At 49.0% G+C, this 20,606-nt stretch overlaps 94 non-coding genes across 94 annotated transcripts; all 94 read left to right on the top strand.

Annotated features, from left to right (window-relative positions):
* Positions 1-177: 177 nt before the first annotated feature.
* On the top strand, positions 178-296 carry LOC144806834 (5S ribosomal RNA). The gene has a single exon (XR_013606020.1). It is a non-coding gene; the product is annotated as a 5S ribosomal RNA (ribosomal RNA).
* A 96-nt stretch (positions 297-392) lies between these two features.
* LOC144806833 (5S ribosomal RNA) lies at positions 393-511 on the top strand. Its single transcript, XR_013606019.1, has one exon. It is a non-coding gene; the product is annotated as a 5S ribosomal RNA (ribosomal RNA).
* A 98-nt stretch (positions 512-609) lies between these two features.
* LOC144806832 (5S ribosomal RNA) lies at positions 610-728 on the top strand. The gene has a single exon (XR_013606018.1). It is a non-coding gene; the product is annotated as a 5S ribosomal RNA (ribosomal RNA).
* Positions 729-825: 97 nt separating this feature from the next.
* On the top strand, positions 826-944 carry LOC144806830 (5S ribosomal RNA). Its single transcript, XR_013606017.1, has one exon. It is a non-coding gene; the product is annotated as a 5S ribosomal RNA (ribosomal RNA).
* A 97-nt stretch (positions 945-1,041) lies between these two features.
* LOC144806829 (5S ribosomal RNA) lies at positions 1,042-1,160 on the top strand. Its single transcript, XR_013606016.1, has one exon. It is a non-coding gene; the product is annotated as a 5S ribosomal RNA (ribosomal RNA).
* A 97-nt stretch (positions 1,161-1,257) lies between these two features.
* On the top strand, positions 1,258-1,376 carry LOC144806828 (5S ribosomal RNA). The gene has a single exon (XR_013606015.1). It is a non-coding gene; the product is annotated as a 5S ribosomal RNA (ribosomal RNA).
* A 97-nt stretch (positions 1,377-1,473) lies between these two features.
* LOC144806827 (5S ribosomal RNA) lies at positions 1,474-1,592 on the top strand. The gene has a single exon (XR_013606014.1). It is a non-coding gene; the product is annotated as a 5S ribosomal RNA (ribosomal RNA).
* Positions 1,593-1,689: 97 nt separating this feature from the next.
* Positions 1,690-1,808, top strand: LOC144806826 (5S ribosomal RNA). Its single transcript, XR_013606013.1, has one exon. It is a non-coding gene; the product is annotated as a 5S ribosomal RNA (ribosomal RNA).
* Positions 1,809-1,905: 97 nt separating this feature from the next.
* LOC144806824 (5S ribosomal RNA) lies at positions 1,906-2,024 on the top strand. The gene has a single exon (XR_013606011.1). It is a non-coding gene; the product is annotated as a 5S ribosomal RNA (ribosomal RNA).
* Positions 2,025-2,121: 97 nt separating this feature from the next.
* Positions 2,122-2,240, top strand: LOC144806823 (5S ribosomal RNA). The gene has a single exon (XR_013606010.1). It is a non-coding gene; the product is annotated as a 5S ribosomal RNA (ribosomal RNA).
* Positions 2,241-2,337: 97 nt separating this feature from the next.
* On the top strand, positions 2,338-2,456 carry LOC144806822 (5S ribosomal RNA). Its single transcript, XR_013606009.1, has one exon. It is a non-coding gene; the product is annotated as a 5S ribosomal RNA (ribosomal RNA).
* A 97-nt stretch (positions 2,457-2,553) lies between these two features.
* On the top strand, positions 2,554-2,671 carry LOC144806882 (5S ribosomal RNA). Its single transcript, XR_013606067.1, has one exon. It is a non-coding gene; the product is annotated as a 5S ribosomal RNA (ribosomal RNA).
* Positions 2,672-2,768: 97 nt separating this feature from the next.
* On the top strand, positions 2,769-2,887 carry LOC144806821 (5S ribosomal RNA). Its single transcript, XR_013606008.1, has one exon. It is a non-coding gene; the product is annotated as a 5S ribosomal RNA (ribosomal RNA).
* A 97-nt stretch (positions 2,888-2,984) lies between these two features.
* On the top strand, positions 2,985-3,103 carry LOC144806820 (5S ribosomal RNA). The gene has a single exon (XR_013606007.1). It is a non-coding gene; the product is annotated as a 5S ribosomal RNA (ribosomal RNA).
* Positions 3,104-3,199: 96 nt separating this feature from the next.
* On the top strand, positions 3,200-3,318 carry LOC144806819 (5S ribosomal RNA). The gene has a single exon (XR_013606006.1). It is a non-coding gene; the product is annotated as a 5S ribosomal RNA (ribosomal RNA).
* Positions 3,319-3,414: 96 nt separating this feature from the next.
* Positions 3,415-3,533, top strand: LOC144806818 (5S ribosomal RNA). Its single transcript, XR_013606005.1, has one exon. It is a non-coding gene; the product is annotated as a 5S ribosomal RNA (ribosomal RNA).
* A 97-nt stretch (positions 3,534-3,630) lies between these two features.
* LOC144806817 (5S ribosomal RNA) lies at positions 3,631-3,749 on the top strand. The gene has a single exon (XR_013606004.1). It is a non-coding gene; the product is annotated as a 5S ribosomal RNA (ribosomal RNA).
* A 97-nt stretch (positions 3,750-3,846) lies between these two features.
* On the top strand, positions 3,847-3,965 carry LOC144806816 (5S ribosomal RNA). Its single transcript, XR_013606003.1, has one exon. It is a non-coding gene; the product is annotated as a 5S ribosomal RNA (ribosomal RNA).
* Positions 3,966-4,062: 97 nt separating this feature from the next.
* Positions 4,063-4,181, top strand: LOC144806814 (5S ribosomal RNA). The gene has a single exon (XR_013606002.1). It is a non-coding gene; the product is annotated as a 5S ribosomal RNA (ribosomal RNA).
* Positions 4,182-4,278: 97 nt separating this feature from the next.
* On the top strand, positions 4,279-4,397 carry LOC144806812 (5S ribosomal RNA). The gene has a single exon (XR_013606000.1). It is a non-coding gene; the product is annotated as a 5S ribosomal RNA (ribosomal RNA).
* Positions 4,398-4,494: 97 nt separating this feature from the next.
* LOC144806811 (5S ribosomal RNA) lies at positions 4,495-4,613 on the top strand. Its single transcript, XR_013605999.1, has one exon. It is a non-coding gene; the product is annotated as a 5S ribosomal RNA (ribosomal RNA).
* Positions 4,614-4,710: 97 nt separating this feature from the next.
* LOC144806810 (5S ribosomal RNA) lies at positions 4,711-4,829 on the top strand. The gene has a single exon (XR_013605998.1). It is a non-coding gene; the product is annotated as a 5S ribosomal RNA (ribosomal RNA).
* Positions 4,830-4,926: 97 nt separating this feature from the next.
* LOC144806809 (5S ribosomal RNA) lies at positions 4,927-5,045 on the top strand. The gene has a single exon (XR_013605997.1). It is a non-coding gene; the product is annotated as a 5S ribosomal RNA (ribosomal RNA).
* A 97-nt stretch (positions 5,046-5,142) lies between these two features.
* LOC144806808 (5S ribosomal RNA) lies at positions 5,143-5,261 on the top strand. Its single transcript, XR_013605996.1, has one exon. It is a non-coding gene; the product is annotated as a 5S ribosomal RNA (ribosomal RNA).
* Positions 5,262-5,358: 97 nt separating this feature from the next.
* Positions 5,359-5,477, top strand: LOC144806806 (5S ribosomal RNA). The gene has a single exon (XR_013605994.1). It is a non-coding gene; the product is annotated as a 5S ribosomal RNA (ribosomal RNA).
* A 97-nt stretch (positions 5,478-5,574) lies between these two features.
* LOC144806805 (5S ribosomal RNA) lies at positions 5,575-5,693 on the top strand. Its single transcript, XR_013605993.1, has one exon. It is a non-coding gene; the product is annotated as a 5S ribosomal RNA (ribosomal RNA).
* Positions 5,694-5,790: 97 nt separating this feature from the next.
* LOC144806804 (5S ribosomal RNA) lies at positions 5,791-5,909 on the top strand. Its single transcript, XR_013605992.1, has one exon. It is a non-coding gene; the product is annotated as a 5S ribosomal RNA (ribosomal RNA).
* A 97-nt stretch (positions 5,910-6,006) lies between these two features.
* Positions 6,007-6,125, top strand: LOC144806803 (5S ribosomal RNA). The gene has a single exon (XR_013605991.1). It is a non-coding gene; the product is annotated as a 5S ribosomal RNA (ribosomal RNA).
* Positions 6,126-6,222: 97 nt separating this feature from the next.
* On the top strand, positions 6,223-6,341 carry LOC144806802 (5S ribosomal RNA). Its single transcript, XR_013605990.1, has one exon. It is a non-coding gene; the product is annotated as a 5S ribosomal RNA (ribosomal RNA).
* A 98-nt stretch (positions 6,342-6,439) lies between these two features.
* LOC144806800 (5S ribosomal RNA) lies at positions 6,440-6,558 on the top strand. Its single transcript, XR_013605988.1, has one exon. It is a non-coding gene; the product is annotated as a 5S ribosomal RNA (ribosomal RNA).
* Positions 6,559-6,655: 97 nt separating this feature from the next.
* Positions 6,656-6,774, top strand: LOC144806797 (5S ribosomal RNA). The gene has a single exon (XR_013605987.1). It is a non-coding gene; the product is annotated as a 5S ribosomal RNA (ribosomal RNA).
* Positions 6,775-6,871: 97 nt separating this feature from the next.
* On the top strand, positions 6,872-6,990 carry LOC144806796 (5S ribosomal RNA). Its single transcript, XR_013605986.1, has one exon. It is a non-coding gene; the product is annotated as a 5S ribosomal RNA (ribosomal RNA).
* Positions 6,991-7,087: 97 nt separating this feature from the next.
* Positions 7,088-7,206, top strand: LOC144806795 (5S ribosomal RNA). The gene has a single exon (XR_013605985.1). It is a non-coding gene; the product is annotated as a 5S ribosomal RNA (ribosomal RNA).
* A 97-nt stretch (positions 7,207-7,303) lies between these two features.
* On the top strand, positions 7,304-7,422 carry LOC144806794 (5S ribosomal RNA). The gene has a single exon (XR_013605984.1). It is a non-coding gene; the product is annotated as a 5S ribosomal RNA (ribosomal RNA).
* Positions 7,423-7,519: 97 nt separating this feature from the next.
* Positions 7,520-7,638, top strand: LOC144806793 (5S ribosomal RNA). Its single transcript, XR_013605983.1, has one exon. It is a non-coding gene; the product is annotated as a 5S ribosomal RNA (ribosomal RNA).
* A 97-nt stretch (positions 7,639-7,735) lies between these two features.
* LOC144806857 (5S ribosomal RNA) lies at positions 7,736-7,854 on the top strand. The gene has a single exon (XR_013606043.1). It is a non-coding gene; the product is annotated as a 5S ribosomal RNA (ribosomal RNA).
* Positions 7,855-7,951: 97 nt separating this feature from the next.
* LOC144806876 (5S ribosomal RNA) lies at positions 7,952-8,069 on the top strand. The gene has a single exon (XR_013606060.1). It is a non-coding gene; the product is annotated as a 5S ribosomal RNA (ribosomal RNA).
* Positions 8,070-8,166: 97 nt separating this feature from the next.
* Positions 8,167-8,285, top strand: LOC144806841 (5S ribosomal RNA). The gene has a single exon (XR_013606027.1). It is a non-coding gene; the product is annotated as a 5S ribosomal RNA (ribosomal RNA).
* Positions 8,286-8,382: 97 nt separating this feature from the next.
* Positions 8,383-8,500, top strand: LOC144806881 (5S ribosomal RNA). Its single transcript, XR_013606066.1, has one exon. It is a non-coding gene; the product is annotated as a 5S ribosomal RNA (ribosomal RNA).
* Positions 8,501-8,597: 97 nt separating this feature from the next.
* LOC144806867 (5S ribosomal RNA) lies at positions 8,598-8,715 on the top strand. Its single transcript, XR_013606052.1, has one exon. It is a non-coding gene; the product is annotated as a 5S ribosomal RNA (ribosomal RNA).
* A 96-nt stretch (positions 8,716-8,811) lies between these two features.
* On the top strand, positions 8,812-8,929 carry LOC144806860 (5S ribosomal RNA). Its single transcript, XR_013606045.1, has one exon. It is a non-coding gene; the product is annotated as a 5S ribosomal RNA (ribosomal RNA).
* Positions 8,930-9,026: 97 nt separating this feature from the next.
* Positions 9,027-9,146, top strand: LOC144806868 (5S ribosomal RNA). Its single transcript, XR_013606053.1, has one exon. It is a non-coding gene; the product is annotated as a 5S ribosomal RNA (ribosomal RNA).
* A 97-nt stretch (positions 9,147-9,243) lies between these two features.
* LOC144806792 (5S ribosomal RNA) lies at positions 9,244-9,362 on the top strand. The gene has a single exon (XR_013605982.1). It is a non-coding gene; the product is annotated as a 5S ribosomal RNA (ribosomal RNA).
* Positions 9,363-9,459: 97 nt separating this feature from the next.
* LOC144806859 (5S ribosomal RNA) lies at positions 9,460-9,578 on the top strand. Its single transcript, XR_013606044.1, has one exon. It is a non-coding gene; the product is annotated as a 5S ribosomal RNA (ribosomal RNA).
* A 97-nt stretch (positions 9,579-9,675) lies between these two features.
* On the top strand, positions 9,676-9,794 carry LOC144806791 (5S ribosomal RNA). Its single transcript, XR_013605981.1, has one exon. It is a non-coding gene; the product is annotated as a 5S ribosomal RNA (ribosomal RNA).
* A 96-nt stretch (positions 9,795-9,890) lies between these two features.
* On the top strand, positions 9,891-10,009 carry LOC144806790 (5S ribosomal RNA). The gene has a single exon (XR_013605980.1). It is a non-coding gene; the product is annotated as a 5S ribosomal RNA (ribosomal RNA).
* A 97-nt stretch (positions 10,010-10,106) lies between these two features.
* LOC144806789 (5S ribosomal RNA) lies at positions 10,107-10,225 on the top strand. Its single transcript, XR_013605979.1, has one exon. It is a non-coding gene; the product is annotated as a 5S ribosomal RNA (ribosomal RNA).
* A 96-nt stretch (positions 10,226-10,321) lies between these two features.
* On the top strand, positions 10,322-10,440 carry LOC144806787 (5S ribosomal RNA). Its single transcript, XR_013605977.1, has one exon. It is a non-coding gene; the product is annotated as a 5S ribosomal RNA (ribosomal RNA).
* A 97-nt stretch (positions 10,441-10,537) lies between these two features.
* LOC144806786 (5S ribosomal RNA) lies at positions 10,538-10,656 on the top strand. The gene has a single exon (XR_013605976.1). It is a non-coding gene; the product is annotated as a 5S ribosomal RNA (ribosomal RNA).
* A 97-nt stretch (positions 10,657-10,753) lies between these two features.
* Positions 10,754-10,872, top strand: LOC144806785 (5S ribosomal RNA). The gene has a single exon (XR_013605975.1). It is a non-coding gene; the product is annotated as a 5S ribosomal RNA (ribosomal RNA).
* A 97-nt stretch (positions 10,873-10,969) lies between these two features.
* LOC144806784 (5S ribosomal RNA) lies at positions 10,970-11,088 on the top strand. Its single transcript, XR_013605974.1, has one exon. It is a non-coding gene; the product is annotated as a 5S ribosomal RNA (ribosomal RNA).
* Positions 11,089-11,185: 97 nt separating this feature from the next.
* Positions 11,186-11,304, top strand: LOC144806783 (5S ribosomal RNA). The gene has a single exon (XR_013605973.1). It is a non-coding gene; the product is annotated as a 5S ribosomal RNA (ribosomal RNA).
* Positions 11,305-11,401: 97 nt separating this feature from the next.
* LOC144806782 (5S ribosomal RNA) lies at positions 11,402-11,520 on the top strand. The gene has a single exon (XR_013605972.1). It is a non-coding gene; the product is annotated as a 5S ribosomal RNA (ribosomal RNA).
* A 97-nt stretch (positions 11,521-11,617) lies between these two features.
* Positions 11,618-11,736, top strand: LOC144806781 (5S ribosomal RNA). The gene has a single exon (XR_013605971.1). It is a non-coding gene; the product is annotated as a 5S ribosomal RNA (ribosomal RNA).
* A 97-nt stretch (positions 11,737-11,833) lies between these two features.
* On the top strand, positions 11,834-11,952 carry LOC144806780 (5S ribosomal RNA). The gene has a single exon (XR_013605970.1). It is a non-coding gene; the product is annotated as a 5S ribosomal RNA (ribosomal RNA).
* A 97-nt stretch (positions 11,953-12,049) lies between these two features.
* LOC144806779 (5S ribosomal RNA) lies at positions 12,050-12,168 on the top strand. The gene has a single exon (XR_013605969.1). It is a non-coding gene; the product is annotated as a 5S ribosomal RNA (ribosomal RNA).
* A 97-nt stretch (positions 12,169-12,265) lies between these two features.
* On the top strand, positions 12,266-12,384 carry LOC144806778 (5S ribosomal RNA). Its single transcript, XR_013605968.1, has one exon. It is a non-coding gene; the product is annotated as a 5S ribosomal RNA (ribosomal RNA).
* A 97-nt stretch (positions 12,385-12,481) lies between these two features.
* Positions 12,482-12,600, top strand: LOC144806776 (5S ribosomal RNA). Its single transcript, XR_013605966.1, has one exon. It is a non-coding gene; the product is annotated as a 5S ribosomal RNA (ribosomal RNA).
* Positions 12,601-12,697: 97 nt separating this feature from the next.
* LOC144806775 (5S ribosomal RNA) lies at positions 12,698-12,816 on the top strand. The gene has a single exon (XR_013605965.1). It is a non-coding gene; the product is annotated as a 5S ribosomal RNA (ribosomal RNA).
* A 97-nt stretch (positions 12,817-12,913) lies between these two features.
* LOC144806774 (5S ribosomal RNA) lies at positions 12,914-13,032 on the top strand. Its single transcript, XR_013605964.1, has one exon. It is a non-coding gene; the product is annotated as a 5S ribosomal RNA (ribosomal RNA).
* Positions 13,033-13,129: 97 nt separating this feature from the next.
* Positions 13,130-13,248, top strand: LOC144806773 (5S ribosomal RNA). The gene has a single exon (XR_013605963.1). It is a non-coding gene; the product is annotated as a 5S ribosomal RNA (ribosomal RNA).
* Positions 13,249-13,345: 97 nt separating this feature from the next.
* On the top strand, positions 13,346-13,464 carry LOC144806771 (5S ribosomal RNA). Its single transcript, XR_013605962.1, has one exon. It is a non-coding gene; the product is annotated as a 5S ribosomal RNA (ribosomal RNA).
* A 97-nt stretch (positions 13,465-13,561) lies between these two features.
* LOC144806770 (5S ribosomal RNA) lies at positions 13,562-13,680 on the top strand. Its single transcript, XR_013605961.1, has one exon. It is a non-coding gene; the product is annotated as a 5S ribosomal RNA (ribosomal RNA).
* A 96-nt stretch (positions 13,681-13,776) lies between these two features.
* LOC144806769 (5S ribosomal RNA) lies at positions 13,777-13,895 on the top strand. Its single transcript, XR_013605960.1, has one exon. It is a non-coding gene; the product is annotated as a 5S ribosomal RNA (ribosomal RNA).
* Positions 13,896-13,992: 97 nt separating this feature from the next.
* LOC144806768 (5S ribosomal RNA) lies at positions 13,993-14,111 on the top strand. The gene has a single exon (XR_013605959.1). It is a non-coding gene; the product is annotated as a 5S ribosomal RNA (ribosomal RNA).
* A 97-nt stretch (positions 14,112-14,208) lies between these two features.
* On the top strand, positions 14,209-14,327 carry LOC144806767 (5S ribosomal RNA). The gene has a single exon (XR_013605958.1). It is a non-coding gene; the product is annotated as a 5S ribosomal RNA (ribosomal RNA).
* Positions 14,328-14,424: 97 nt separating this feature from the next.
* Positions 14,425-14,543, top strand: LOC144806766 (5S ribosomal RNA). The gene has a single exon (XR_013605957.1). It is a non-coding gene; the product is annotated as a 5S ribosomal RNA (ribosomal RNA).
* Positions 14,544-14,640: 97 nt separating this feature from the next.
* On the top strand, positions 14,641-14,759 carry LOC144806764 (5S ribosomal RNA). Its single transcript, XR_013605955.1, has one exon. It is a non-coding gene; the product is annotated as a 5S ribosomal RNA (ribosomal RNA).
* Positions 14,760-14,856: 97 nt separating this feature from the next.
* On the top strand, positions 14,857-14,975 carry LOC144806763 (5S ribosomal RNA). The gene has a single exon (XR_013605954.1). It is a non-coding gene; the product is annotated as a 5S ribosomal RNA (ribosomal RNA).
* Positions 14,976-15,072: 97 nt separating this feature from the next.
* LOC144806762 (5S ribosomal RNA) lies at positions 15,073-15,191 on the top strand. The gene has a single exon (XR_013605953.1). It is a non-coding gene; the product is annotated as a 5S ribosomal RNA (ribosomal RNA).
* Positions 15,192-15,288: 97 nt separating this feature from the next.
* Positions 15,289-15,407, top strand: LOC144806761 (5S ribosomal RNA). Its single transcript, XR_013605952.1, has one exon. It is a non-coding gene; the product is annotated as a 5S ribosomal RNA (ribosomal RNA).
* Positions 15,408-15,720: 313 nt separating this feature from the next.
* Positions 15,721-15,839, top strand: LOC144806760 (5S ribosomal RNA). Its single transcript, XR_013605951.1, has one exon. It is a non-coding gene; the product is annotated as a 5S ribosomal RNA (ribosomal RNA).
* Positions 15,840-15,936: 97 nt separating this feature from the next.
* LOC144806759 (5S ribosomal RNA) lies at positions 15,937-16,055 on the top strand. The gene has a single exon (XR_013605950.1). It is a non-coding gene; the product is annotated as a 5S ribosomal RNA (ribosomal RNA).
* Positions 16,056-16,152: 97 nt separating this feature from the next.
* On the top strand, positions 16,153-16,271 carry LOC144806758 (5S ribosomal RNA). Its single transcript, XR_013605949.1, has one exon. It is a non-coding gene; the product is annotated as a 5S ribosomal RNA (ribosomal RNA).
* A 97-nt stretch (positions 16,272-16,368) lies between these two features.
* LOC144806757 (5S ribosomal RNA) lies at positions 16,369-16,487 on the top strand. The gene has a single exon (XR_013605948.1). It is a non-coding gene; the product is annotated as a 5S ribosomal RNA (ribosomal RNA).
* A 97-nt stretch (positions 16,488-16,584) lies between these two features.
* LOC144806755 (5S ribosomal RNA) lies at positions 16,585-16,703 on the top strand. Its single transcript, XR_013605947.1, has one exon. It is a non-coding gene; the product is annotated as a 5S ribosomal RNA (ribosomal RNA).
* Positions 16,704-16,800: 97 nt separating this feature from the next.
* Positions 16,801-16,919, top strand: LOC144806754 (5S ribosomal RNA). Its single transcript, XR_013605946.1, has one exon. It is a non-coding gene; the product is annotated as a 5S ribosomal RNA (ribosomal RNA).
* Positions 16,920-17,016: 97 nt separating this feature from the next.
* On the top strand, positions 17,017-17,135 carry LOC144806752 (5S ribosomal RNA). Its single transcript, XR_013605944.1, has one exon. It is a non-coding gene; the product is annotated as a 5S ribosomal RNA (ribosomal RNA).
* A 97-nt stretch (positions 17,136-17,232) lies between these two features.
* Positions 17,233-17,351, top strand: LOC144806751 (5S ribosomal RNA). Its single transcript, XR_013605943.1, has one exon. It is a non-coding gene; the product is annotated as a 5S ribosomal RNA (ribosomal RNA).
* A 97-nt stretch (positions 17,352-17,448) lies between these two features.
* Positions 17,449-17,567, top strand: LOC144806750 (5S ribosomal RNA). The gene has a single exon (XR_013605942.1). It is a non-coding gene; the product is annotated as a 5S ribosomal RNA (ribosomal RNA).
* Positions 17,568-17,664: 97 nt separating this feature from the next.
* Positions 17,665-17,783, top strand: LOC144806749 (5S ribosomal RNA). Its single transcript, XR_013605941.1, has one exon. It is a non-coding gene; the product is annotated as a 5S ribosomal RNA (ribosomal RNA).
* A 97-nt stretch (positions 17,784-17,880) lies between these two features.
* On the top strand, positions 17,881-17,999 carry LOC144806748 (5S ribosomal RNA). The gene has a single exon (XR_013605940.1). It is a non-coding gene; the product is annotated as a 5S ribosomal RNA (ribosomal RNA).
* Positions 18,000-18,096: 97 nt separating this feature from the next.
* On the top strand, positions 18,097-18,215 carry LOC144806747 (5S ribosomal RNA). The gene has a single exon (XR_013605939.1). It is a non-coding gene; the product is annotated as a 5S ribosomal RNA (ribosomal RNA).
* Positions 18,216-18,312: 97 nt separating this feature from the next.
* Positions 18,313-18,431, top strand: LOC144806746 (5S ribosomal RNA). Its single transcript, XR_013605938.1, has one exon. It is a non-coding gene; the product is annotated as a 5S ribosomal RNA (ribosomal RNA).
* Positions 18,432-18,528: 97 nt separating this feature from the next.
* Positions 18,529-18,647, top strand: LOC144806745 (5S ribosomal RNA). The gene has a single exon (XR_013605937.1). It is a non-coding gene; the product is annotated as a 5S ribosomal RNA (ribosomal RNA).
* Positions 18,648-18,744: 97 nt separating this feature from the next.
* On the top strand, positions 18,745-18,863 carry LOC144806744 (5S ribosomal RNA). The gene has a single exon (XR_013605936.1). It is a non-coding gene; the product is annotated as a 5S ribosomal RNA (ribosomal RNA).
* A 97-nt stretch (positions 18,864-18,960) lies between these two features.
* Positions 18,961-19,079, top strand: LOC144806743 (5S ribosomal RNA). The gene has a single exon (XR_013605935.1). It is a non-coding gene; the product is annotated as a 5S ribosomal RNA (ribosomal RNA).
* Positions 19,080-19,176: 97 nt separating this feature from the next.
* On the top strand, positions 19,177-19,295 carry LOC144806741 (5S ribosomal RNA). Its single transcript, XR_013605933.1, has one exon. It is a non-coding gene; the product is annotated as a 5S ribosomal RNA (ribosomal RNA).
* A 97-nt stretch (positions 19,296-19,392) lies between these two features.
* On the top strand, positions 19,393-19,509 carry LOC144806888 (5S ribosomal RNA). Its single transcript, XR_013606074.1, has one exon. It is a non-coding gene; the product is annotated as a 5S ribosomal RNA (ribosomal RNA).
* Positions 19,510-19,606: 97 nt separating this feature from the next.
* Positions 19,607-19,725, top strand: LOC144806889 (5S ribosomal RNA). Its single transcript, XR_013606075.1, has one exon. It is a non-coding gene; the product is annotated as a 5S ribosomal RNA (ribosomal RNA).
* Positions 19,726-19,822: 97 nt separating this feature from the next.
* LOC144806869 (5S ribosomal RNA) lies at positions 19,823-19,941 on the top strand. The gene has a single exon (XR_013606054.1). It is a non-coding gene; the product is annotated as a 5S ribosomal RNA (ribosomal RNA).
* A 97-nt stretch (positions 19,942-20,038) lies between these two features.
* On the top strand, positions 20,039-20,157 carry LOC144806845 (5S ribosomal RNA). Its single transcript, XR_013606031.1, has one exon. It is a non-coding gene; the product is annotated as a 5S ribosomal RNA (ribosomal RNA).
* A 96-nt stretch (positions 20,158-20,253) lies between these two features.
* On the top strand, positions 20,254-20,372 carry LOC144806870 (5S ribosomal RNA). The gene has a single exon (XR_013606055.1). It is a non-coding gene; the product is annotated as a 5S ribosomal RNA (ribosomal RNA).
* Positions 20,373-20,469: 97 nt separating this feature from the next.
* On the top strand, positions 20,470-20,588 carry LOC144806740 (5S ribosomal RNA). The gene has a single exon (XR_013605932.1). It is a non-coding gene; the product is annotated as a 5S ribosomal RNA (ribosomal RNA).
* Positions 20,589-20,606: the final 18 nt, after the last annotated feature.

Below are 20,606 nucleotides of genomic sequence, written 5' to 3'. Positions count from 1 at the left end.
TGATCTCAGAAGTTAAGCAGGGTCGGGCCTGGTTAGTACCTGGATGGGAGACCGCCTGGGAATACCAGGTGCTGTAGGCTTTTTTTTTTTTTCTTTCGCTTTAGGTGAGTCAGAGTGGCTTGCTAGCACTGAAGTTGAGTGAAGCAAGCTAAGAGTCCCAAAATCAGTACTTCTAGAGCCTACGGCCATACCACCCTGAAAGCACCTGATCTCGTCTGATCTCAGAAGTTAAGCAGGGTCGGGCCTGGTTAGTACCTGGATGGGAGACCGCCTGGGAATACCAGGTGCTGTAGGCTTTTTTTTTTTTCTTTCGCTTTAGGTGAGTCAGAGTGGCTTGCTAGCACTGAAGTTGAGTGAAGCAAGCTAAGAGTCCCAAAATCAGTACTTCTAGAGCCTACGGCCATACCACCCTGAAAGCACCTGATCTCGTCTGATCTCAGAAGTTAAGCAGGGTCGGGCCTGGTTAGTACCTGGATGGGAGACCGCCTGGGAATACCAGGTGCTGTAGGCTTCTTTTTTTTTTTCTTTCGCTTTAGGTGAGTCAGAGTGGCTTGCTAGCACTGAAGTTGAGTGAAGCAAGCTAAGAGTCCCAAAATCAGTACTTCTAGAGCCTACGGCCATACCACCCTGAAAGCACCTGATCTCGTCTGATCTCAGAAGTTAAGCAGGGTCGGGCCTGGTTAGTACCTGGATGGGAGACCGCCTGGGAATACCAGGTGCTGTAGGCTTTTTTTTTTTTTCTTTCGCTTTAGGTGAGTCAGAGTGGCTTGCTAGCACTGAAGTTGAGTGAAGCAAGCTAAGAGTCCCAAAATCAGTACTTCTAGAGCCTACGGCCATACCACCCTGAAAGCACCTGATCTCGTCTGATCTCAGAAGTTAAGCAGGGTCGGGCCTGGTTAGTACCTGGATGGGAGACCGCCTGGGAATACCAGGTGCTGTAGGCTTTTTTTTTTTTTCTTTCGCTTTAGGTGAGTCAGAGTGGCTTGCTAGCACTGAAGTTGAGTGAAGCAAGCTAAGAGTCCCAAAATCAGTACTTCTAGAGCCTACGGCCATACCACCCTGAAAGCACCTGATCTCGTCTGATCTCAGAAGTTAAGCAGGGTCGGGCCTGGTTAGTACCTGGATGGGAGACCGCCTGGGAATACCAGGTGCTGTAGGCTTTTTTTTTTTTTCTTTCGCTTTAGGTGAGTCAGAGTGGCTTGCTAGCACTGAAGTTGAGTGAAGCAAGCTAAGAGTCCCAAAATCAGTACTTCTAGAGCCTACGGCCATACCACCCTGAAAGCACCTGATCTCGTCTGATCTCAGAAGTTAAGCAGGGTCGGGCCTGGTTAGTACCTGGATGGGAGACCGCCTGGGAATACCAGGTGCTGTAGGCTTTTTTTTTTTTTCTTTCGCTTTAGGTGAGTCAGAGTGGCTTGCTAGCACTGAAGTTGAGTGAAGCAAGCTAAGAGTCCCAAAATCAGTACTTCTAGAGCCTACGGCCATACCACCCTGAAAGCACCTGATCTCGTCTGATCTCAGAAGTTAAGCAGGGTCGGGCCTGGTTAGTACCTGGATGGGAGACCGCCTGGGAATACCAGGTGCTGTAGGCTTTTTTTTTTTTTCTTTCGCTTTAGGTGAGTCAGAGTGGCTTGCTAGCACTGAAGTTGAGTGAAGCAAGCTAAGAGTCCCAAAATCAGTACTTCTAGAGCCTACGGCCATACCACCCTGAAAGCACCTGATCTCGTCTGATCTCAGAAGTTAAGCAGGGTCGGGCCTGGTTAGTACCTGGATGGGAGACCGCCTGGGAATACCAGGTGCTGTAGGCTTTTTTTTTTTTTCTTTCGCTTTAGGTGAGTCAGAGTGGCTTGCTAGCACTGAAGTTGAGTGAAGCAAGCTAAGAGTCCCAAAATCAGTACTTCTAGAGCCTACGGCCATACCACCCTGAAAGCACCTGATCTCGTCTGATCTCAGAAGTTAAGCAGGGTCGGGCCTGGTTAGTACCTGGATGGGAGACCGCCTGGGAATACCAGGTGCTGTAGGCTTTTTTTTTTTTTCTTTCGCTTTAGGTGAGTCAGAGTGGCTTGCTAGCACTGAAGTTGAGTGAAGCAAGCTAAGAGTCCCAAAATCAGTACTTCTAGAGCCTACGGCCATACCACCCTGAAAGCACCTGATCTCGTCTGATCTCAGAAGTTAAGCAGGGTCGGGCCTGGTTAGTACCTGGATGGGAGACCGCCTGGGAATACCAGGTGCTGTAGGCTTTTTTTTTTTTTCTTTCGCTTTAGGTGAGTCAGAGTGGCTTGCTAGCACTGAAGTTGAGTGAAGCAAGCTAAGAGTCCCAAAATCAGTACTTCTAGAGCCTACGGCCATACCACCCTGAAAGCACCTGATCTCGTCTGATCTCAGAAGTTAAGCAGGGTCGGGCCTGGTTAGTACCTGGATGGGAGACCGCCTGGGAATACCAGGTGCTGTAGGCTTTTTTTTTTTTTCTTTCGCTTTAGGTGAGTCAGAGTGGCTTGCTAGCACTGAAGTTGAGTGAAGCAAGCTAAGAGTCCCAAAATCAGTACTTCTAGAGCCTACGGCCATACCACCTGAAAGCACCTGATCTCGTCTGATCTCAGAAGTTAAGCAGGGTCGGGCCTGGTTAGTACCTGGATGGGAGACCGCCTGGGAATACCAGGTGCTGTAGGCTTTTTTTTTTTTTCTTTCGCTTTAGGTGAGTCAGAGTGGCTTGCTAGCACTGAAGTTGAGTGAAGCAAGCTAAGAGTCCCAAAATCAGTACTTCTAGAGCCTACGGCCATACCACCCTGAAAGCACCTGATCTCGTCTGATCTCAGAAGTTAAGCAGGGTCGGGCCTGGTTAGTACCTGGATGGGAGACCGCCTGGGAATACCAGGTGCTGTAGGCTTTTTTTTTTTTTCTTTCGCTTTAGGTGAGTCAGAGTGGCTTGCTAGCACTGAAGTTGAGTGAAGCAAGCTAAGAGTCCCAAAATCAGTACTTCTAGAGCCTACGGCCATACCACCCTGAAAGCACCTGATCTCGTCTGATCTCAGAAGTTAAGCAGGGTCGGGCCTGGTTAGTACCTGGATGGGAGACCGCCTGGGAATACCAGGTGCTGTAGGCTTTTTTTTTTTTCTTTCGCTTTAGGTGAGTCAGAGTGGCTTGCTAGCACTGAAGTTGAGTGAAGCAAGCTAAGAGTCCCAAAATCAGTACTTCTAGAGCCTACGGCCATACCACCCTGAAAGCACCTGATCTCGTCTGATCTCAGAAGTTAAGCAGGGTCGGGCCTGGTTAGTACCTGGATGGGAGACCGCCTGGGAATACCAGGTGCTGTAGGCTTTTTTTTTTTTCTTTCGCTTTAGGTGAGTCAGAGTGGCTTGCTAGCACTGAAGTTGAGTGAAGCAAGCTAAGAGTCCCAAAATCAGTACTTCTAGAGCCTACGGCCATACCACCCTGAAAGCACCTGATCTCGTCTGATCTCAGAAGTTAAGCAGGGTCGGGCCTGGTTAGTACCTGGATGGGAGACCGCCTGGGAATACCAGGTGCTGTAGGCTTTTTTTTTTTTTCTTTCGCTTTAGGTGAGTCAGAGTGGCTTGCTAGCACTGAAGTTGAGTGAAGCAAGCTAAGAGTCCCAAAATCAGTACTTCTAGAGCCTACGGCCATACCACCCTGAAAGCACCTGATCTCGTCTGATCTCAGAAGTTAAGCAGGGTCGGGCCTGGTTAGTACCTGGATGGGAGACCGCCTGGGAATACCAGGTGCTGTAGGCTTTTTTTTTTTTTCTTTCGCTTTAGGTGAGTCAGAGTGGCTTGCTAGCACTGAAGTTGAGTGAAGCAAGCTAAGAGTCCCAAAATCAGTACTTCTAGAGCCTACGGCCATACCACCCTGAAAGCACCTGATCTCGTCTGATCTCAGAAGTTAAGCAGGGTCGGGCCTGGTTAGTACCTGGATGGGAGACCGCCTGGGAATACCAGGTGCTGTAGGCTTTTTTTTTTTTTCTTTCGCTTTAGGTGAGTCAGAGTGGCTTGCTAGCACTGAAGTTGAGTGAAGCAAGCTAAGAGTCCCAAAATCAGTACTTCTAGAGCCTACGGCCATACCACCCTGAAAGCACCTGATCTCGTCTGATCTCAGAAGTTAAGCAGGGTCGGGCCTGGTTAGTACCTGGATGGGAGACCGCCTGGGAATACCAGGTGCTGTAGGCTTTTTTTTTTTTTCTTTCGCTTTAGGTGAGTCAGAGTGGCTTGCTAGCACTGAAGTTGAGTGAAGCAAGCTAAGAGTCCCAAAATCAGTACTTCTAGAGCCTACGGCCATACCACCCTGAAAGCACCTGATCTCGTCTGATCTCAGAAGTTAAGCAGGGTCGGGCCTGGTTAGTACCTGGATGGGAGACCGCCTGGGAATACCAGGTGCTGTAGGCTTTTTTTTTTTTTCTTTCGCTTTAGGTGAGTCAGAGTGGCTTGCTAGCACTGAAGTTGAGTGAAGCAAGCTAAGAGTCCCAAAATCAGTACTTCTAGAGCCTACGGCCATACCACCCTGAAAGCACCTGATCTCGTCTGATCTCAGAAGTTAAGCAGGGTCGGGCCTGGTTAGTACCTGGATGGGAGACCGCCTGGGAATACCAGGTGCTGTAGGCTTTTTTTTTTTTTCTTTCGCTTTAGGTGAGTCAGAGTGGCTTGCTAGCACTGAAGTTGAGTGAAGCAAGCTAAGAGTCCCAAAATCAGTACTTCTAGAGCCTACGGCCATACCACCCTGAAAGCACCTGATCTCGTCTGATCTCAGAAGTTAAGCAGGGTCGGGCCTGGTTAGTACCTGGATGGGAGACCGCCTGGGAATACCAGGTGCTGTAGGCTTTTTTTTTTTTTCTTTCGCTTTAGGTGAGTCAGAGTGGCTTGCTAGCACTGAAGTTGAGTGAAGCAAGCTAAGAGTCCCAAAATCAGTACTTCTAGAGCCTACGGCCATACCACCCTGAAAGCACCTGATCTCGTCTGATCTCAGAAGTTAAGCAGGGTCGGGCCTGGTTAGTACCTGGATGGGAGACCGCCTGGGAATACCAGGTGCTGTAGGCTTTTTTTTTTTTTCTTTCGCTTTAGGTGAGTCAGAGTGGCTTGCTAGCACTGAAGTTGAGTGAAGCAAGCTAAGAGTCCCAAAATCAGTACTTCTAGAGCCTACGGCCATACCACCCTGAAAGCACCTGATCTCGTCTGATCTCAGAAGTTAAGCAGGGTCGGGCCTGGTTAGTACCTGGATGGGAGACCGCCTGGGAATACCAGGTGCTGTAGGCTTTTTTTTTTTTTCTTTCGCTTTAGGTGAGTCAGAGTGGCTTGCTAGCACTGAAGTTGAGTGAAGCAAGCTAAGAGTCCCAAAATCAGTACTTCTAGAGCCTACGGCCATACCACCCTGAAAGCACCTGATCTCGTCTGATCTCAGAAGTTAAGCAGGGTCGGGCCTGGTTAGTACCTGGATGGGAGACCGCCTGGGAATACCAGGTGCTGTAGGCTTTTTTTTTTTTTCTTTCGCTTTAGGTGAGTCAGAGTGGCTTGCTAGCACTGAAGTTGAGTGAAGCAAGCTAAGAGTCCCAAAATCAGTACTTCTAGAGCCTACGGCCATACCACCCTGAAAGCACCTGATCTCGTCTGATCTCAGAAGTTAAGCAGGGTCGGGCCTGGTTAGTACCTGGATGGGAGACCGCCTGGGAATACCAGGTGCTGTAGGCTTTTTTTTTTTTTCTTTCGCTTTAGGTGAGTCAGAGTGGCTTGCTAGCACTGAAGTTGAGTGAAGCAAGCTAAGAGTCCCAAAATCAGTACTTCTAGAGCCTACGGCCATACCACCCTGAAAGCACCTGATCTCGTCTGATCTCAGAAGTTAAGCAGGGTCGGGCCTGGTTAGTACCTGGATGGGAGACCGCCTGGGAATACCAGGTGCTGTAGGCTTTTTTTTTTTTTCTTTCGCTTTAGGTGAGTCAGAGTGGCTTGCTAGCACTGAAGTTGAGTGAAGCAAGCTAAGAGTCCCAAAATCAGTACTTCTAGAGCCTACGGCCATACCACCCTGAAAGCACCTGATCTCGTCTGATCTCAGAAGTTAAGCAGGGTCGGGCCTGGTTAGTACCTGGATGGGAGACCGCCTGGGAATACCAGGTGCTGTAGGCTTTTTTTTTTTTTCTTTCGCTTTAGGTGAGTCAGAGTGGCTTGCTAGCACTGAAGTTGAGTGAAGCAAGCTAAGAGTCCCAAAATCAGTACTTCTAGAGCCTACGGCCATACCACCCTGAAAGCACCTGATCTCGTCTGATCTCAGAAGTTAAGCAGGGTCGGGCCTGGTTAGTACCTGGATGGGAGACCGCCTGGGAATACCAGGTGCTGTAGGCTTTTTTTTTTTTTCTTTTCGCTTTAGGTGAGTCAGAGTGGCTTGCTAGCACTGAAGTTGAGTGAAGCAAGCTAAGAGTCCCAAAATCAGTACTTCTAGAGCCTACGGCCATACCACCCTGAAAGCACCTGATCTCGTCTGATCTCAGAAGTTAAGCAGGGTCGGGCCTGGTTAGTACCTGGATGGGAGACCGCCTGGGAATACCAGGTGCTGTAGGCTTTTTTTTTTTTTCTTTCGCTTTAGGTGAGTCAGAGTGGCTTGCTAGCACTGAAGTTGAGTGAAGCAAGCTAAGAGTCCCAAAATCAGTACTTCTAGAGCCTACGGCCATACCACCCTGAAAGCACCTGATCTCGTCTGATCTCAGAAGTTAAGCAGGGTCGGGCCTGGTTAGTACCTGGATGGGAGACCGCCTGGGAATACCAGGTGCTGTAGGCTTTTTTTTTTTTTCTTTCGCTTTAGGTGAGTCAGAGTGGCTTGCTAGCACTGAAGTTGAGTGAAGCAAGCTAAGAGTCCCAAAATCAGTACTTCTAGAGCCTACGGCCATACCACCCTGAAAGCACCTGATCTCGTCTGATCTCAGAAGTTAAGCAGGGTCGGGCCTGGTTAGTACCTGGATGGGAGACCGCCTGGGAATACCAGGTGCTGTAGGCTTTTTTTTTTTTTCTTTCGCTTTAGGTGAGTCAGAGTGGCTTGCTAGCACTGAAGTTGAGTGAAGCAAGCTAAGAGTCCCAAAATCAGTACTTCTAGAGCCTACGGCCATACCACCCTGAAAGCACCTGATCTCGTCTGATCTCAGAAGTTAAGCAGGGTCGGGCCTGGTTAGTACCTGGATGGGAGACCGCCTGGGAATACCAGGTGCTGTAGGCTTTTTTTTTTTTTCTTTCGCTTTAGGTGAGTCAGAGTGGCTTGCTAGCACTGAAGTTGAGTGAAGCAAGCTAAGAGTCCCAAAATCAGTACTTCTAGAGCCTACGGCCATACCACCCTGAAAGCACCTGATCTCGTCTGATCTCAGAAGTTAAGCAGGGTCGGGCCTGGTTAGTACCTGGATGGGAGACCGCCTGGGAATACCAGGTGCTGTAGGCTTTTTTTTTTTTTCTTTCGCTTTAGGTGAGTCAGAGTGGCTTGCTAGCACTGAAGTTGAGTGAAGCAAGCTAAGAGTCCCAAAATCAGTACTTCTAGAGCCTACGGCCATACCACCCTGAAAGCACCTGATCTCGTCTGATCTCAGAAGTTAAGCAGGGTCGGGCCTGGTTAGTACCTGGATGGGAGACCGCCTGGGAATACCAGGTGCTGTAGGCTTTTTTTTTTTTTCTTTCGCTTTAGGTGAGTCAGAGTGGCTTGCTAGCACTGAAGTTGAGTGAAGCAAGCTAAGAGTCCCAAAATCAGTACTTCTAGAGCCTACGGCCATACCACCCTGAAAGCACCTGATCTCGTCTGTTCTCAGAAGTTAAGCAGGGTCGGGCCTGGTTAGTACCTGGATGGGAGACCGCCTGGGAATACCAGGTGCTGTAGGCTTTTTTTTTTTTTCTTTCGCTTTAGGTGAGTCAGAGTGGCTTGCTAGCACTGAAGTTGAGTGAAGCAAGCTAAGAGTCCCAAAATCAGTACTTCTAGAGCCTACGGCCATACCACCCTGAAAGCACCTGATCTCGTCTGATCTCAGAAGTTAAGCAGGGTCGGGCCTGGTTAGTACCTGGATGGAGACCGCCTGGGAATACCAGGTGCTGTAGGCTTTTTTTTTTTTTCTTTCGCTTTAGGTGAGTCAGAGTGGCTTGCTAGCACTGAAGTTGAGTGAAGCAAGCTAAGAGTCCCAAAATCAGTACTTCTAGAGCCTATGGCCATACCACCCTGAAAGCACCTGATCTCGTCTGATCTCAGAAGTTAAGCAGGGTCGGGCCTGGTTAGTACCTGGATGGGAGACCGCCTGGGAATACCAGGTGCTGTAGGCTTCTTTTTTTTTTCTTTCGCTTTAGGTGAGTCAGAGTGGCTTGCTAGCACTGAAGTTGAGTGAAGCAAGCTAAGAGTCCCAAAATCAGTACTTCTAGAGCCTACGGCCATACCACCTGAAAGCACCTGATCTCGTCTGATCTCAGAAGTTAAGCAGGGTCGGGCCTGGTTAGTACCTGGATGGGAGACCGCCTGGGAATACCAGGTGCTGTAGGCTTCTTTTTTTTTTCTTTCGCTTTAGGTGAGTCAGAGTGGCTTGCTAGCACTGAAGTTGAGTGAAGCAAGCTAAGAGTCCCAAAATCAGTACTTCTAGAGCCTACGGCCATACCACCCTGAAAGCACCTGATCTCGTCTGATCTCAGAAGTTAAGCAGGGTCGGGCCTGGTTAGTACCTAGATGGGAGACCGCCTGGGAATACAGGTGCTGTAGGCTTTTTTTTTTTTCTTTCGCTTTAGGTGAGTCAGAGTGGCTTGCTAGCACTGAAGTTGAGTGAAGCAAGCTAAGAGTCCCAAAATCAGTACTTCTAGAGCCTACGGCCATACCACCCTGAAAGCACCTGATCTCGTCTGATCTCAGAAGTTAAGCAGGGTCGGGCCTGGTTAGTACCTGGATGGGAGACCGCCTGGGAATACAGGTGCTGTAGGCTTTTTTTTTTTTTCTTTCGCTTTAGGTGAGTCAGAGTGGCTTGCTAGCACTGAAGTTGAGTGAAGCAAGCTAAGAGTCCCAAAATCAGTACTTCTAGAGCCTACGGCCATACCACCCTGAAAGCACCTGATCTCGTCTGATCTCAGAAGTTAAGCAGGGTCGGGCCTGGTTAGTACCTGGATGGGAGACCCGCCTGGGAATACCAGGTGCTGTAGGCTTTTTTTTTTTTTCTTTCGCTTTAGGTGAGTCAGAGTGGCTTGCTAGCACTGAAGTTGAGTGAAGCAAGCTAAGAGTCCCAAAATCAGTACTTCTAGAGCCTACGGCCATACCACCCTGAAAGCACCTGATCTCGTCTGATCTCAGAAGTTAAGCAGGGTCGGGCCTGGTTAGTACCTGGATGGGAGACCGCCTGGGAATACCAGGTGCTGTAGGCTTTTTTTTTTTTTCTTTCGCTTTAGGTGAGTCAGAGTGGCTTGCTAGCACTGAAGTTGAGTGAAGCAAGCTAAGAGTCCCAAAATCAGTACTTCTAGAGCCTACGGCCATACCACCCTGAAAGCACCTGATCTTGTCTGATCTCAGAAGTTAAGCAGGGTCGGGCCTGGTTAGTACCTGGATGGGAGACCGCCTGGGAATACCAGGTGCTGTAGGCTTTTTTTTTTTTTCTTTCGCTTTAGGTGAGTCAGAGTGGCTTGCTAGCACTGAAGTTGAGTGAAGCAAGCTAAGAGTCCCAAAATCAGTACTTCTAGAGCCTACGGCCATACCACCCTGAAAGCACCTGATCTCGTCTGATCTCAGAAGTTAAGCAGGGTCGGGCCTGGTTAGTACCTGGATGGGAGACCGCCTGGGAATACCAGGTGCTGTAGGCTTTTTTTTTTTTCTTTCGCTTTAGGTGAGTCAGAGTGGCTTGCTAGCACTGAAGTTGAGTGAAGCAAGCTAAGAGTCCCAAAATCAGTACTTCTAGAGCCTACGGCCATACCACCCTGAAAGCACCTGATCTCGTCTGATCTCAGAAGTTAAGCAGGGTCGGGCCTGGTTAGTACCTGGATGGGAGACCGCCTGGGAATACCAGGTGCTGTAGGCTTTTTTTTTTTTTTCTTTCGCTTTAGGTGAGTCAGAGTGGCTTGCTAGCACTGAAGTTGAGTGAAGCAAGCTAAGAGTCCAAAATCAGTACTTCTAGAGCCTACGGCCATACCACCCTGAAAGCACCTGATCTCGTCTGATCTCAGAAGTTAAGCAGGGTCGGGCCTGGTTAGTACCTGGATGGGAGACCGCCTGGGAATACCAGGTGCTGTAGGCTTTTTTTTTTTTCTTTCGCTTTAGGTGAGTCAGAGTGGCTTGCTAGCACTGAAGTTGAGTGAAGCAAGCTAAGAGTCCCAAAATCAGTACTTCTAGAGCCTACGGCCATACCACCCTGAAAGCACCTGATCTCGTCTGATCTCAGAAGTTAAGCAGGGTCGGGCCTGGTTAGTACCTGGATGGGAGACCGCCTGGGAATACCAGGTGCTGTAGGCTTTTTTTTTTTTTTTTTCGCTTTAGGTGAGTCAGAGTGGCTTGCTAGCACTGAAGTTGAGTGAAGCAAGCTAAGAGTCCCAAAATCAGTACTTCTAGAGCCTACGGCCATACCACCCTGAAAGCACCTGATCTCGTCTGATCTCAGAAGTTAAGCAGGGTCGGGCCTGGTTAGTACCTGGATGGGAGACCGCCTGGGAATACCAGGTGCTGTAGGCTTTTTTTTTTTTTCTTTCGCTTTAGGTGAGTCAGAGTGGCTTGCTAGCACTGAAGTTGAGTGAAGCAAGCTAAGAGTCCCAAAATCAGTACTTCTAGAGCCTACGGCCATACCACCCTGAAAGCACCTGATCTCGTCTGATCTCAGAAGTTAAGCAGGGTCGGGCCTGGTTAGTACCTGGATGGGAGACCGCCTGGGAATACCAGGTGCTGTAGGCTTTTTTTTTTTTTCTTTCGCTTTAGGTGAGTCAGAGTGGCTTGCTAGCACTGAAGTTGAGTGAAGCAAGCTAAGAGTCCCAAAATCAGTACTTCTAGAGCCTACGGCCATACCACCCTGAAAGCACCTGATCTCGTCTGATCTCAGAAGTTAAGCAGGGTCGGGCCTGGTTAGTACCTGGATGGGAGACCGCCTGGGAATACCAGGTGCTGTAGGCTTTTTTTTTTTTTCTTTCGCTTTAGGTGAGTCAGAGTGGCTTGCTAGCACTGAAGTTGAGTGAAGCAAGCTAAGAGTCCCAAAATCAGTACTTCTAGAGCCTACGGCCATACCACCCTGAAAGCACCTGATCTCGTCTGATCTCAGAAGTTAAGCAGGGTCGGGCCTGGTTAGTACCTGGATGGGAGACCGCCTGGGAATACCAGGTGCTGTAGGCTTTTTTTTTTTTTCTTTCGCTTTAGGTGAGTCAGAGTGGCTTGCTAGCACTGAAGTTGAGTGAAGCAAGCTAAGAGTCCCAAAATCAGTACTTCTAGAGCCTACGGCCATACCACCCTGAAAGCACCTGATCTCGTCTGATCTCAGAAGTTAAGCAGGGTCGGGCCTGGTTAGTACCTGGATGGGAGACCGCCTGGGAATACCAGGTGCTGTAGGCTTTTTTTTTTTTTCTTTCGCTTTAGGTGAGTCAGAGTGGCTTGCTAGCACTGAAGTTGAGTGAAGCAAGCTAAGAGTCCCAAAATCAGTACTTCTAGAGCCTACGGCCATACCACCCTGAAAGCACCTGATCTCGTCTGATCTCAGAAGTTAAGCAGGGTCGGGCCTGGTTAGTACCTGGATGGGAGACCGCCTGGGAATACCAGGTGCTGTAGGCTTTTTTTTTTTTTCTTTCGCTTTAGGTGAGTCAGAGTGGCTTGCTAGCACTGAAGTTGAGTGAAGCAAGCTAAGAGTCCCAAAATCAGTACTTCTAGAGCCTACGGCCATACCACCCTGAAAGCACCTGATCTCGTCTGATCTCAGAAGTTAAGCAGGGTCGGGCCTGGTTAGTACCTGGATGGGAGACCGCCTGGGAATACCAGGTGCTGTAGGCTTTTTTTTTTTTTCTTTCGCTTTAGGTGAGTCAGAGTGGCTTGCTAGCACTGAAGTTGAGTGAAGCAAGCTAAGAGTCCCAAAATCAGTACTTCTAGAGCCTACGGCCATACCACCCTGAAAGCACCTGATCTCGTCTGATCTCAGAAGTTAAGCAGGGTCGGGCCTGGTTAGTACCTGGATGGGAGACCGCCTGGGAATACCAGGTGCTGTAGGCTTTTTTTTTTTTTCTTTCGCTTTAGGTGAGTCAGAGTGGCTTGCTAGCACTGAAGTTGAGTGAAGCAAGCTAAGAGTCCCAAAATCAGTACTTCTAGAGCCTACGGCCATACCACCCTGAAAGCACCTGATCTCGTCTGATCTCAGAAGTTAAGCAGGGTCGGGCCTGGTTAGTACCTGGATGGGAGACCGCCTGGGAATACCAGGTGCTGTAGGCTTTTTTTTTTTTTCTTTCGCTTTAGGTGAGTCAGAGTGGCTTGCTAGCACTGAAGTTGAGTGAAGCAAGCTAAGAGTCCCAAAATCAGTACTTCTAGAGCCTACGGCCATACCACCCTGAAAGCACCTGATCTCGTCTGATCTCAGAAGTTAAGCAGGGTCGGGCCTGGTTAGTACCTGGATGGGAGACCGCCTGGGAATACCAGGTGCTGTAGGCTTTTTTTTTTTTTCTTTCGCTTTAGGTGAGTCAGAGTGGCTTGCTAGCACTGAAGTTGAGTGAAGCAAGCTAAGAGTCCCAAAATCAGTACTTCTAGAGCCTACGGCCATACCACCCTGAAAGCACCTGATCTCGTCTGATCTCAGAAGTTAAGCAGGGTCGGGCCTGGTTAGTACCTGGATGGGAGACCGCCTGGGAATACCAGGTGCTGTAGGCTTTTTTTTTTTTTCTTTCGCTTTAGGTGAGTCAGAGTGGCTTGCTAGCACTGAAGTTGAGTGAAGCAAGCTAAGAGTCCCAAAATCAGTACTTCTAGAGCCTACGGCCATACCACCCTGAAAGCACCTGATCTCGTCTGATCTCAGAAGTTAAGCAGGGTCGGGCCTGGTTAGTACCTGGATGGGAGACCGCCTGGGAATACCAGGTGCTGTAGGCTTTTTTTTTTTTTCTTTCGCTTTAGGTGAGTCAGAGTGGCTTGCTAGCACTGAAGTTGAGTGAAGCAAGCTAAGAGTCCCAAAATCAGTACTTCTAGAGCCTACGGCCATACCACCCTGAAAGCACCTGATCTCGTCTGATCTCAGAAGTTAAGCAGGGTCGGGCCTGGTTAGTACCTGGATGGGAGACCGCCTGGGAATACCAGGTGCTGTAGGCTTTTTTTTTTTTTCTTTCGCTTTAGGTGAGTCAGAGTGGCTTGCTAGCACTGAAGTTGAGTGAAGCAAGCTAAGAGTCCCAAAATCAGTACTTCTAGAGCCTACGGCCATACCACCCTGAAAGCACCTGATCTCGTCTGATCTCAGAAGTTAAGCAGGGTCGGGCCTGGTTAGTACCTGGATGGGAGACCGCCTGGGAATACCAGGTGCTGTAGGCTTTTTTTTTTTTTCTTTCGCTTTAGGTGAGTCAGAGTGGCTTGCTAGCACTGAAGTTGAGTGAAGCAAGCTAAGAGTCCCAAAATCAGTACTTCTAGAGCCTACGGCCATACCACCCTGAAAGCACCTGATCTCGTCTGATCTCAGAAGTTAAGCAGGGTCGGGCCTGGTTAGTACCTGGATGGGAGACCGCCTGGGAATACCAGGTGCTGTAGGCTTTTTTTTTTTTCTTTCGCTTTAGGTGAGTCAGAGTGGCTTGCTAGCACTGAAGTTGAGTGAAGCAAGCTAAGAGTCCCAAAATCAGTACTTCTAGAGCCTACGGCCATACCACCCTGAAAGCACCTGATCTCGTCTGATCTCAGAAGTTAAGCAGGGTCGGGCCTGGTTAGTACCTGGATGGGAGACCGCCTGGGAATACCAGGTGCTGTAGGCTTTTTTTTTTTTTCTTTCGCTTTAGGTGAGTCAGAGTGGCTTGCTAGCACTGAAGTTGAGTGAAGCAAGCTAAGAGTCCCAAAATCAGTACTTCTAGAGCCTACGGCCATACCACCCTGAAAGCACCTGATCTCGTCTGATCTCAGAAGTTAAGCAGGGTCGGGCCTGGTTAGTACCTGGATGGGAGACCGCCTGGGAATACCAGGTGCTGTAGGCTTTTTTTTTTTTTCTTTCGCTTTAGGTGAGTCAGAGTGGCTTGCTAGCACTGAAGTTGAGTGAAGCAAGCTAAGAGTCCCAAAATCAGTACTTCTAGAGCCTACGGCCATACCACCCTGAAAGCACCTGATCTCGTCTGATCTCAGAAGTTAAGCAGGGTCGGGCCTGGTTAGTACCTGGATGGGAGACCGCCTGGGAATACCAGGTGCTGTAGGCTTTTTTTTTTTTTCTTTCGCTTTAGGTGAGTCAGAGTGGCTTGCTAGCACTGAAGTTGAGTGAAGCAAGCTAAGAGTCCCAAAATCAGTACTTCTAGAGCCTACGGCCATACCACCCTGAAAGCACCTGATCTCGTCTGATCTCAGAAGTTAAGCAGGGTCGGGCCTGGTTAGTACCTGGATGGGAGACCGCCTGGGAATACCAGGTGCTGTAGGCTTTTTTTTTTTTTCTTTCGCTTTAGGTGAGTCAGAGTGGCTTGCTAGCACTGAAGTTGAGTGAAGCAAGCTAAGAGTCCCAAAATCAGTACTTCTAGAGCCTACGGCCATACCACCCTGAAAGCACCTGATCTCGTCTGATCTCAGAAGTTAAGCAGGGTCGGGCCTGGTTAGTACCTGGATGGGAGACCGCCTGGGAATACCAGGTGCTGTAGGCTTTTTTTTTTTTTCTTTCGCTTTAGGTGAGTCAGAGTGGCTTGCTAGCACTGAAGTTGAGTGAAGCAAGCTAAGAGTCCCAAAATCAGTACTTCTAGAGCCTACGGCCATACCACCCTGAAAGCACCTGATCTCGTCTGATCTCAGAAGTTAAGCAGGGTCGGGCCTGGTTAGTACCTGGATGGGAGACCGCCTGGGAATACCAGGTGCTGTAGGCTTTTTTTTTTTTTCTTTCGCTTTAGGTGAGTCAGAGTGGCTTGCTAGCACTGAAGTTGAGTGAAGCAAGCTAAGAGTCCCAAAATCAGTACTTCTAGAGCCTACGGCCATACCACCCTGAAAGCACCTGATCTCGTCTGATCTCAGAAGTTAAGCAGGGTCGGGCCTGGTTAGTACCTGGATGGGAGACCGCCTGGGAATACCAGGTGCTGTAGGCTTTTTTTTTTTTTCTTTCGCTTTAGGTGAGTCAGAGTGGCTTGCTAGCACTGAAGTTGAGTGAAGCAAGCTAAGAGTCCCAAAATCAGTACTTCTAGAGCCTACGGCCATACCACCCTGAAAGCACCTGATCTCGTCTGATCTCAGAAGTTAAGCAGGGTCGGGCCTGGTTAGTACCTGGATGGGAGACCGCCTGGGAATACCAGGTGCTGTAGGCTTTTTTTTTTTTTCTTTCGCTTTAGGTGAGTCAGAGTGGCTTGCTAGCACTGAAGTTGAGTGAAGCAAGCTAAGAGTCCCAAAATCAGTACTTCTAGAGCCTACGGCCATACCACCCTGAAAGCACCTGATCCTTTCTAGCACTGAAGTTGATGAAGTCAAGCTAAGAGTCCCAAATCAGTACTTCTGGAGCCTACGCCATACCACCCCCTGAGATGGAGACCGCCCTGGGAATTCCAGGTGCTGTAGCCTTTTTCTTGCTAGCACTGAAGTTGAGTGAAGCAAGCTAAGAGTCCCAAAATCAGTACTTCTGGAGCCTACGGCCATACCACCCTGAAAGCACCTGATCTCGTCTGATCTCAGAAGTTAAGCAGGGTCGGGCCTGGTTAGTACCTGGATGGGAGACCGCCTGGGAATACCAGGTGCTGTAGGCTTTTTTTTTTTTTCTTTCGCTTTAGGTGAGTCAGAGTGGCTTGCTAGCACTGAAGTTGAGTGAAGCAAGCTAAGAGTCCCAAAATCAGTACTTCTAGAGCCTACGGCCATACCACCCTGAAAGCACCTGATCTCGTCTGATCTCAGAAGTTAAGCAGGGTCGGGCCTGGTTAGTACCTGGATGGGAGACCGCCTGGGAATACCAGGTGCTGTAGGCTTTTTTTTTTTTTCTTTCGCTTTAGGTGAGTCAGAGTGGCTTGCTAGCACTGAAGTTGAGTGAAGCAAGCTAAGAGTCCCAAAATCAGTACTTCTAGAGCCTACGGCCATACCACCCTGAAAGCACCTGATCTCGTCTGATCTCAGAAGTTAAGCAGGGTCGGGCCTGGTTAGTACCTGGATGGGAGACCGCCTGGGAATACCAGGTGCTGTAGGCTTTTTTTTTTTTTCTTTCGCTTTAGGTGAGTCAGAGTGGCTTGCTAGCACTGAAGTTGAGTGAAGCAAGCTAAGAGTCCCAAAATCAGTACTTCTAGAGCCTACGGCCATACCACCCTGAAAGCACCTGATCTCGTCTGATCTCAGAAGTTAAGCAGGGTCGGGCCTGGTTAGTACCTGGATGGGAGACCGCCTGGGAATACCAGGTGCTGTAGGCTTTTTTTTTTTTTCTTTCGCTTTAGGTGAGTCAGAGTGGCTTGCTAGCACTGAAGTTGAGTGAAGCAAGCTAAGAGTCCCAAAATCAGTACTTCTAGAGCCTACGGCCATACCACCCTGAAAGCACCTGATCTCGTCTGATCTCAGAAGTTAAGCAGGGTCGGGCCTGGTTAGTACCTGGATGGGAGACCGCCTGGGAATACCAGGTGCTGTAGGCTTTTTTTTTTTTTCTTTCGCTTTAGGTGAGTCAGAGTGGCTTGCTAGCACTGAAGTTGAGTGAAGCAAGCTAAGAGTCCCAAAATCAGTACTTCTAGAGCCTACGGCCATACCACCCTGAAAGCACCTGATCTCGTCTGATCTCAGAAGTTAAGCAGGGTCGGGCCTGGTTAGTACCTGGATGGGAGACCGCCTGGGAATACCAGGTGCTGTAGGCTTTTTTTTTTTTTCTTTCGCTTTAGGTGAGTCAGAGTGGCTTGCTAGCACTGAAGTTGAGTGAAGCAAGCTAAGAGTCCCAAAATCAGTACTTCTAGAGCCTACGGCCATACCACCCTGAAAGCACCTGATCTCGTCTGATCTCAGAAGTTAAGCAGGGTCGGGCCTGGTTAGTACCTGGATGGGAGACCGCCTGGGAATACCAGGTGCTGTAGGCTTTTTTTTTTTTTCTTTCGCTTTAGGTGAGTCAGAGTGGCTTGCTAGCACTGAAGTTGAGTGAAGCAAGCTAAGAGTCCCAAAATCAGTACTTCTAGAGCCTACGGCCATACCACCCTGAAAGCACCTGATCTCGTCTGATCTCAGAAGTTAAGCAGGGTCGGGCCTGGTTAGTACCTGGATGGGAGACCGCCTGGGAATACCAGGTGCTGTAGGCTTTTTTTTTTTTTCTTTCGCTTTAGGTGAGTCAGAGTGGCTTGCTAGCACTGAAGTTGAGTGAAGCAAGCTAAGAGTCCCAAAATCAGTACTTCTAGAGCCTACGGCCATACCACCCTGAAAGCACCTGATCTCGTCTGATCTCAGAAGTTAAGCAGGGTCGGGCCTGGTTAGTACCTGGATGGGAGACCGCCTGGGAATACCAGGTGCTGTAGGCTTTTTTTTTTTTTCTTTCGCTTTAGGTGAGTCAGAGTGGCTTGCTAGCACTGAAGTTGAGTGAAGCAAGCTAAGAGTCCCAAAATCAGTACTTCTAGAGCCTACGGCCATACCACCCTGAAAGCACCTGATCTCGTCTGATCTCAGAAGTTAAGCAGGGTCGGGCCTGGTTAGTACCTGGATGGGAGACCGCCTGGGAATACCAGGTGCTGTAGGCTTTTTTTTTTTTTCTTTCGCTTTAGGTGAGTCAGAGTGGCTTGCTAGCACTGAAGTTGAGTGAAGCAAGCTAAGAGTCCCAAAATCAGTACTTCTAGAGCCTACGGCCATACCACCCTGAAAGCACCTGATCTCGTCTGATCTCAGAAGTTAAGCAGGGTCGGGCCTGGTTAGTACCTGGATGGGAGACCGCCTGGGAATACCAGGTGCTGTAGGCTTTTTTTTTTTTTCTTTCGCTTTAGGTGAGTCAGAGTGGCTTGCTAGCACTGAAGTTGAGTGAAGCAAGCTAAGAGTCCCAAAATCAGTACTTCTAGAGCCTACGGCCATACCACCCTGAAAGCACCTGATCTCGTCTGATCTCAGAAGTTAAGCAGGGTCGGGCCTGGTTAGTACCTGGATGGGAGACCGCCTGGGAATACCAGGTGCTGTAGGCTTTTTTTTTTTTTCTTTCGCTTTAGGTGAGTCAGAGTGGCTTGCTAGCACTGAAGTTGAGTGAAGCAAGCTAAGAGTCCCAAAATCAGTACTTCTAGAGCCTACGGCCATACCACCCTGAAAGCACCTGATCTCGTCTGATCTCAGAAGTTAAGCAGGGTCGGGCCTGGTTAGTACCTGGATGGGAGACCGCCTGGGAATACCAGGTGCTGTAGGCTTTTTTTTTTTTTCTTTCGCTTTAGGTGAGTCAGAGTGGCTTGCTAGCACTGAAGTTGAGTGAAGCAAGCTAAGAGTCCCAAAATCAGTACTTCTAGAGCCTACGGCCATACCACCCTGAAAGCACCTGATCTCGTCTGATCTCAGAAGTTAAGCAGGGTCGGGCCTGGTTAGTACCTGGATGGGAGACCGCCTGGGAATACCAGGTGCTGTAGGCTTTTTTTTTTTTTCTTTCGCTTTAGGTGAGTCAGAGTGGCTTGCTAGCACTGAAGTTGAGTGAAGCAAGCTAAGAGTCCCAAAATCAGTACTTCTAGAGCCTACGGCCATACCACCCTGAAAGCACCTGATCTCGTCTGATCTCAGAAGTTAAGCAGGGTCGGGCCTGGTTAGTACCTGGATGGGAGACCGCCTGGGAATACCAGGTGCTGTAGGCTTTTTTTTTTTTTCTTTCGCTTTAGGTGAGTCAGAGTGGCTTGCTAGCACTGAAGTTGAGTGAAGCAAGCTAAGAGTCCCAAAATCAGTACTTCTAGAGCCTACGGCCATACCACCCTGAAAGCACCTGATCTCGTCTGATCTCAGAAGTTAAGCAGGGTCGGGCCTGGTTAGTACCTGGATGGGAGACCGCCTGGGAATACCAGGTGCTGTAGGCTTTTTTTTTTTTTCTTTCGCTTTAGGTGAGTCAGAGTGGCTTGCTAGCACTGAAGTTGAGTGAAGCAAGCTAAGAGTCCCAAAATCAGTACTTCTAGAGCCTACGGCCATACCACCCTGAAAGCACCTGATCTCGTCTGATCTCAGAAGTTAAGCAGGGTCGGGCCTGGTTAGTACCTGGATGGGAGACCGCCTGGGAATACCAGGTGCTGTAGGCTTTTTTTTTTTTTCTTTCGCTTTAGGTGAGTCAGAGTGGCTTGCTAGCACTGAAGTTGAGTGAAGCAAGCTAAGAGTCCCAAAATCAGTACTTCTAGAGCCTACTGCCATACCACCCTGAAAGCACCTGATCTCGTCTGATCTCAGAAGTTAAGCAGGGTCGGGCCTGGTTAGTACCTGGATGGGAGACCGCGGGAATACCAGGTGCTGTAGGCTTTTTTTTTTTTTCTTTCGCTTTAGGTGAGTCAGAGTGGCTTGCTAGCACTGAAGTTGAGTGAAGCAAGCTAAGAGTCCCAAAATCAGTACTTCTAGAGCCTACGGCCATACCACCCTGAAAGCACCTGATCTCGTCTGATCTCAGAAGTTAAGCAGGGTCATGCCTGGTTAGTACCTGGATGGCAGACCGCCTGGGAATACCAGGTGCTGTAGGCTTTTTTTTTTTTTCTTTTGCTTTAGGTGAGTCAGAGTGGCTTGCTAGCACTGAAGTTGAGTGAAGCAAGCTAAGAGTCCCAAAATCAGTACTTCTAGAGCCTATGGCCATACCACCCTGAAAGCACCTGATCTTGTCTGATCTCAGAAGTTAAGCAGGGTCGGGCCTGGTTAGTACCTGGATGGGAGACCGCCTGGGAATACCAGGTGCTGTAGGCTCTTTTTTTTTTTCTTTCGCTTTAGGTGAGTCAGAGTGGCTTGCTAGCACTGAAGTTGAGTGAAGCAAGCTAAGAGTCCCAAAATCAGTACTTCTAGAGCCTACGGCCATACCACCCTGAAAGCACCTGATCTCCTCTGATCTCAGAAGTTAAGCAGGGTCGGGCCTGGTTAGTACCTGGATGGGAGACCGCCTGGGAATACCAGGTGCTGTAGGCTTTTTTTTTTTTCTTTCGCTTTAGGTGAGTCAGAGTGGCTTGCTAGCACTGAAGTTGAGTGAAGCAAGCTAAGAGTCCCAAAATCAGTACTTCTAGAGCCTACGGCCATACCACCCTGAAAGCACCTGATCTCGTCTGATCTCAGAAGTTAAGCAGGGTCGGGCCTGGTTAGTACCTGGATGGGAGCCTGCCTGGGAATACCAGGTGCTGTAGGCTTTTTTTTTTTTTCTTTCGCTTTAGGTGAGTCAGAGTGGCTTGCTAGCACTGAAGTTGAGTGAAGCATGCTAAGAGTCCCAAAATCAGTACTTCTAGAGCCTACGGCCATACCACCCTGAAAGCACCTGATCTCGTCTGATCTCAGAAGTTAAGCAGGGTCGGGCCTGGTTAGTACCTGGATGGGAGACCGCCTGGGAATACCAGGTGCTGTAGGCTTTTTTTTTTTTTTCTTTC

Source organism: Lissotriton helveticus, unplaced genomic scaffold (genome assembly GCF_964261635.1).
Source record: "Lissotriton helveticus unplaced genomic scaffold, aLisHel1.1 SCAFFOLD_965, whole genome shotgun sequence".
Classification (NCBI taxonomy): Eukaryota; Metazoa; Chordata; class Amphibia; order Caudata; family Salamandridae; genus Lissotriton; species Lissotriton helveticus.
The sequence above is the reverse complement of the archived record's forward strand: the minus strand, read 5'-3'. Positions and strand labels throughout refer to the sequence as shown.